The following is a 6,580-nucleotide window of genomic DNA, read 5'->3' as shown; positions in this document are numbered from 1 at the left end:
GAGCTGCAGAGACACCAGAAGTGGGAACACCATAAGTGGGAACACCAGAAGTGGGAGCACCCAAAGTGGGAATAGCAGAAAACATGGGTTGAGATTCCATTCTGAAAGAAGAACACGGAACAAGTTAATAACAAATCGTGTTATTAAACCAATCTGTTTAAGTTTGTTGGAAATACAGTATAATAATATACGTAATTCCTTTAGAAAATTACAATACGAACGAAAATATGAAACAATAAAACGAAGAACAGAATGGAAGAACTAAATAAAAGAAGCTAACTGAAAAAGTTCCTGCAAGACAAAAGAAACGTGATAACAATAAAGAAGAACCGGGCTTATGTTTAACATAATTCCCTTAAACAGATTCGTCGTCTGTTCCCAGGGTACACTGGTCAAAGCAGCATACTGCCGGACGTTGATCACTTGCCTGAAAGAAGAGCAGAACACAGGGATGGATGTTGCTACGAGAACGAATATGCAAAGATAGAACAGTGTGTATGTGCTACGAAATGGTGTGTTGTGTGATTCTTTCAAGACCTAATAGGTCCTTATATACACACAAATGTAACTCATATAATTAATCAGAATTAATGGTGATTGAAATTAATTGTCATTAATTTCAGGAGTTACAAGACTGATATTGATTGACATTAATGTCATCAGTTTCAGGAGTTACAAAATACCAAAAGCTTATTCTAGATCCTTCTTAAACGGGTCAAAAACCGGGTCGGTTTTTCTGATGGATCGCAGGCAGCAAAAAGGAGCCCCGCGCGGCCCCCAATTTTTTGAGCTGCATACGTGTCCGCAGGTCGCGCGTACACGCCTTGGTTCAGAGAATTTTGACCCAGAAACCCATTTTCAGCACCCCCCCCCCTGTGCGCGGGTAGGAGCCAGAGTAAAATACAATCATGATCTTGACATAGCTTATAAACTTCCACTTATAAACAATCGAAAGTTTAGTTCCCACACCAATGTGGGACAAGTGGTTTTGAACTCCAACTTTATGCATCAAACACACTACTTTGAGACTTGATATCTCATTCATCTTTAATCCAATTTGGACGCATCTTAGTTCTTTGTGTAGCCTTGGCCAGAGACCACAAAACCCACTAAACGGTTTTCGATATATGTCACTTAACCATATATTTATTTATGTCCAAAGTGGTGGAAAAATGCACTTTTTCCCAACAATAATAACATATATAAAAATAATTCCTGTAATTAACATAATTATTAGTGTAGCATAATAAATAAATAAAAAATGCCTTCAAAACAATAACACTTATATGTATATATATATATATATATATAGATATATTAAAAACAACAAGGGTAGATAACGTATGGTTTTCGTCTTTTTGAGGCTTGGATTGAGGTTTTCTTAGCCTTGGGAGCAAAACGAGACAATGACTTCCGCGCCGGTAGAGACTCTGGCGGCGGTGATATCACAATAATCTCTATCTTGTGACATCATCGCCAGAGTCTCCACCGGCGCGGAAGCCATTGTCTCGTTTTGCTCTCAAGGCTAAGAAAAACCCAATCCAAGCCTCAAAAAGACGAAAACCGTACGTTACTTATCCTTGTTGTTTTTAGTATATATATATATGTAAGTGTTATTGTTTGGAAGTCATTTTTTATTTATTTATTATGTTACAGTAATAATTATGTTAAGAGTAAACGGTTGAAATCGTCCTTGTAGTTAACCCTAATAATCAAGTTTCATCCTTAACTATTCGAAATGACACTGACGGTCCTTTTAGGGAGGATAAGGATCACATCTCGTCCTTTTTATAAACGGACGTTTTCTTCAATCCATTATCTCCCTCACGTGCTTTTCACGTGAGGGTATCTATGTCTTTTTTACTTTAAAGGACCAATATTGATAACATTATATATCAAAACTCAGATCATCAAATATTCATATTCATATCTCTCTCTCTCACACACACACAGAGATACATAATCATCATCATCAATCAAGTTCCTTTAAAACTCATCTCAAATCCCAGTAAATCATAAAACTCATAAGTTAGTTTATTGATAAAGCATTTAGTCAATATGGTACCAAATAGCATGTCGTTCATAAATATGCATGATTAACCAAAAAAACAATATAAATGAAAATGCCCCCTGAATCTGAAAGGCGGGGAACATCAAAGGGTTTCCGGGTCTAGGGAATACCGGCAAAAAGAAAGGGTTGATAAACCCCCAGAAAAAACCACCACCGCCGCAGCCACCACTGATCTTTACCCTCTCTTTGTGTTTCCGCCTTTCCGGCCACTACCACCAATATATGGCCACCACCACCATCAAGATCCGACCACCACTACCAAGATCCAGCCACACCGCCAACATCTGTGGCAGGAACAAACCGGCCACAACTACACGTCCAGATCTGGCCAAAATTTCTTTTTCTTCTTTGTTACTTGGATATAGATCCGGCCAAATATGGTGTTTTGGTGGTCAAAGTTTTGTTGGGATGAAGATGGTTTGGTTTTACGGTGGATATAGATCCACGTGTTGAAGTCACTCGTGTAAGGAAACGAGATGAACCGTGTGGGAACAAAAAAGTATCCATCAATTGATGAACTCCATTCTTTTTTTTAATAATATCATGAGATTCACGTATGCTTTCTACTCCCAATTGATGAGAAATTTTGACTTTATGGAAAAAAGGAAAATTTTTTTCCAAATTGGGAATTCTTTAGTTTAAAGAGTTGTACAGGTTGTGTTGTAATAACATTTAGTTGAGTTTGTACGTATTGTTTTATTTAAATATAGTAAGCAATTCATGTGTGTATATCATTGATGATAAATATTGGGTTTTGTTTTAACTATATGAATACATGTATTCATGTATAACTACTGTTGTATTTTGTTTACAGATTTGGATATGTGTGTATTTATGTATAACTTTTAGGATCGAAGGTGATTGAAGAAGAAAAGAAGAAATAAGTATCAAATTTAGTCATTTAGAATTAAAAATGACTATAATAGCCTCATATGGATGGCACGTGAAAAAGAAAATAGATAAGAGATAACGTCCGTTTGCATAAAGGACGGGATTTGATCCTTATCCTCCTTAAAAGGACTGTCAGTGTCATTTTGAATTGTTAAGGATGAAACTTGATTATCAGGGTAAACCACAAGGACGATTTCGGCAGTTTACTCTTATGTTAATTACACGAATTATTTCTATATATGTTATTTTTTTACATTTTAATAATTAATTAGTTTATGTTAATCACAGGAACATGAAAACTATTACCTTCTTTTTCGGCATCTTCATCGGGGTTTCAACCCTCGAGGCGACCATGTTAAACATGAGATCGAATGTCAATCAGTTGGGCTACGCCAATAGGTGGGAAGCTGTCGTTTACGCTCTCGTGTGCATCGCTCTGTTGATCTCCTGGTGGGGAGTGTGGATACTTTCCCTCAATCCAGACAAGCACCCTATCATAGTCAAGCTGTACACGTTTTCCAACTTGTGGGCCCCGGGGTCTTGTTTTTTATGCTCTTTGCTCCATATCCAGAGCTGCAACTACCTTGATTTCCCTGTTCACCATATTTGTTTTCGCCTTTTCGTGGATGCTTAGGAACTTTAAGTGGTACCAGTAGTGCTGCCTGTAGAGACTAGAGAGAGAGTGAGAGGATTGTGTTTTTTTTTTAACTTTTGTTAGTATAGTATGTGTTATCGGACTTTATTGGCCATCGTTCATCATTGTTCTTTGCTAACGTTTGTACCTTAAGCTCAAATCTAAAATATCTCTATTCTCTTTGATACATTTGTTTAGTCTTTGTTTGTGGTTTTTGTGCATTGTTAAGTGTATGTGTGTTCTTTTAACTTTGATAATTCAACAAAGTGCATTAGAAACAAGCTTATAAGTATAAAATGATGAATTTGGAATAAATTTAGCTTACAATATCTTCCACCAAAGTGTTAAACCCGAATTTGACCCGCAAAGAGTGATTTCTTGCACTTCAAGACCCAAGCTTTTGATATGGTGTTCAAATGATGATGAAGATGAAGATTCTTACAAAAATCTTTTTTCAAACATTAAATTTGATGCATTTAATTTATAAATAGAGAGAGATGTAGGTGAGTGTGTGTGTTCTTGCAATAAAGAGAGAGAGAGATATGGATAGAATGAATTGATTGGATGAGAGGGGTGTAAGACTTGGGTTGAGATAAGGTTAGGTAGATGGGGCATGGGCCATGGGTTTGGGTTGACCCATGGGTAGTCCAATTTCACAGTTCTAGTGTATTTTATACCTCGAATAGCATCGAACATTCAACTAAAATGATCATTAAATCATATATGCATCTCGAACACAGTTTAAATCACAAATAAACTCGATCATACATTATTAATCGAATTAATTTAATCAAGTCATAGACGTAAACAACAGGTCAACTTAAGTCAAAATTCACGAATGTTGCACCATAAAACTTAATAAATTACTAATAGACTTTTATAAAATTTGTTAACTTATATAACACAAGTTTATGTTAAATTTTTTTTTTATATACACATTATTCAAAATTAATAAATTTCTATATAAGATATCCAATCCGATTTTTTTCTGATCAGAGTTTTAAAGAATTATGACTCTCTCCCTCGCCGATCTGATCCCGATTCTCGAGTTCCGCATGACAATTACACCGCTGCATTGCGCGGACATATGACTCGTACAAACTAAAAAGAATGCATTATATATAGTTATGAGTAAAAATCTTATAGACTTTGAACTGAAATTCCATACATTTTATTTAGTCCTTTTTCTATTAGTTTAATCAAGCACTTGTGATTCCATAATTGATCCGACTGAGATTGTCGTTGGCTTCTAGATGATAGAATTGATGTGGACTCTATGAAATTGTAATGACAACAATGGAAGCAAAATCGGTAGTAGTGAATAATTGGGGTTGATAAATTGAAAGAAGAAACTAAAGAGTCGGGTTATAAAAAGCTGAGATAATTAGATTATTTTTAATAGAGAAAAAGTACAAAATAAAAGGGTAGAAAATGTAATGTATGAAAAGGGTATAATAGTCTTATCTAAAAAAATGTTGTAGATAACAAATATATGTTGTGAATATATTATCCTTAGAATATTTGTTGTAATATATTATAAATAATTTTGTTGTAAAAAAAACAACAACCAAACAAATGCAAGATGTACCTTAGATTTTACACTCGTAATACATGAATTTATTACCCACGACTAACACGATACCCACGACTAACACATGAATTTATTACCCACGACAAACACATGAATTTATTACCCACGACTAACACGATACCTGCGTAATGCGACAGCGACGGATGGTAATGGTGGTGATGACGTCAAATGGTATAGGTAATTGATGTAAATGCGTTTGATTTAATTACAGGGGTCGTGGAGATATTTCATAGTAGAAATGACTGATGGTGTAATTTAATATTAAAGGTTATGGTGATTTAATTCATTAAAGGTAGTTTGGTGAATTTGCGTGTCTTACTTTTCTTAATTTTCAACATGAGACTTTAACTTTTGTATGGTAGTATTGAGAGCAAATTCCAAGAATATGCCTGTTTCTGAAAAGTTAGTAAATTATATGCTTCTTTCATATATGTTTTCCAAAACTATGCTTATTTATTAAAGAGAAAATTACATTTTTGGTCCCCTAAATTGGCAGGATTTTCATTTATTGCTCTTAAGTGAATTAATTACAAAAGAAACCCTAAAGTTAGTCAAATTTTTCACTTTTCACTCTATGACTAACAGCCGTCTATTAGCTCCATTAAGTGAAGGACAAATTCGTCAATTCAACATGATCTCTTCTTCTTATTCTTCCAAACTCAAACACAAACCCAAATTTTGAAAATTACGACGGCCGGAAAACGAAATGTTAACTGAAAAACACACACCGAGCACACATAGACAAACATACACTTGACACATACACACACATCAGAGATCGGAAACAAGGGTTTATGGATTCAGAATTGTTTGGATCGAGATCGGTTTTGGCTAGATTTGGTTGGATTCGAAGTGCAATTGCTTTGTTTTGTCTTTCTTTTCGATTCAAACAAGTTTTTCCGGCGAGTCAAGTTTTTCTGGCTAAGTCTAGATCAGATTTATTTTGGGTAACGTTCATTCGCGATTGATTTCTGAGTCCATTGCAACATGTTCGTGTTCTGGTTCGGAGCTAACAAAAGATAAATCTAGATTTTATTTTTTCGATCGTGATTTTTAAATTTCCGTCCGTCGTGATTTCAGTTGACATTTCGTTTTTAGCAAAACCTGACGAATCTGGTTTGTGTTAGAGTGTGAGAAGAAGGGATCATGGTGAAATAACGAATCTGCCATTTACTTAACGGACCTAATAGACGGTTGTTAGTCACAGAGTTAAAAGTGAAAATTTGACCAACTTCAGGGTTTTTTTCTGTAATTAATTCACTTAAGGGCAATAAATGAAAATCATGCCAACTTAAGGGACCAAAAATGTAATTTTCTCTTTATTAAAATAATAATAAAACTCATTTGGTTCAAATATTAGAGCAGATGATCATAAGAAGGCTAACTTGAATTT

Source organism: Erigeron canadensis, chromosome 1 (genome assembly GCF_010389155.1).
Source record: "Erigeron canadensis isolate Cc75 chromosome 1, C_canadensis_v1, whole genome shotgun sequence".
NCBI lineage: Eukaryota > Viridiplantae > Streptophyta > Magnoliopsida > Asterales > Asteraceae > Erigeron > Erigeron canadensis.
Note: the sequence above shows the minus strand (reverse complement) of the source record.